The sequence below is a fragment of the Arachis duranensis genome, chromosome 9, assembly GCF_000817695.3.
Source record: "Arachis duranensis cultivar V14167 chromosome 9, aradu.V14167.gnm2.J7QH, whole genome shotgun sequence".
NCBI classification, from domain to species: Eukaryota; Viridiplantae; Streptophyta; class Magnoliopsida; order Fabales; family Fabaceae; genus Arachis; species Arachis duranensis.
This window is the reverse complement of record NC_029780.3, coordinates 84,199,803-84,200,599: the sequence shown is the minus strand read 5'-3', so window position 1 is coordinate 84,200,599 and position 797 is coordinate 84,199,803.

The following is a 797-nucleotide window of genomic DNA, read 5'->3' as shown; positions in this document are numbered from 1 at the left end:
AATTAATAAAGACAACGATTAGCGAGATTACCGACGACCAAAAAGACAAAGACATTTCTCGCCTAGGCAAAAGTATTCATATATTATTTAAATTTTTTAAATTTTAAATTTTTATTTTAAAAAATAAAATATAATTATTTATTTTTAAATATTTTTAAATATTTTTTTATTTTATTTATAAAATAAATAGTGAAAAATTATACTTTATTTTTTAAATTAAATAAAATTAGAAAGTTCACCAAAATCCATCCTCAATCGGCTGATCAGATTCTCTTCCGAAGATGTCTCCACAAAGCTCAAAGCATTTTTAGCTTAGGTCACCGACATTTTTAAAAGAATAATGTTATATATTTAAATTTTTTTTAACTAAATTTATTCAAGTTAGTCTAATATAATAAAAATTAATTATGATTAATATTATTTTAGGTTTTATTATTTAATTTGAATAGATTCTGTTTATAAAAAAGCTTAAATACATAACACTATTCTTCTTAAAATTGCAACCAAAAGAAGTCCAATTCAAACTGAGATACTTCAGTGAAATTTTAAAATATGCATGCATCTCTCTCCGAAGATCTGTTGTCTCCATTTTAGATATAAAACATAGTTAGCTAGTGATAAATTAAATTTACCTTGTAGCACAAATTTATCAATGTCTCTATCTCTGGATGCTTTTGATTTGTTTCTAGTTTTGAGATGCAGATGTTTTGTACGTCCGGAGATTCAAGACCTTTTTTACTGACTTTTCATATATCAAAAGCAAATCCTCTAGTCTTGTATTATTATCTGATTCTAGT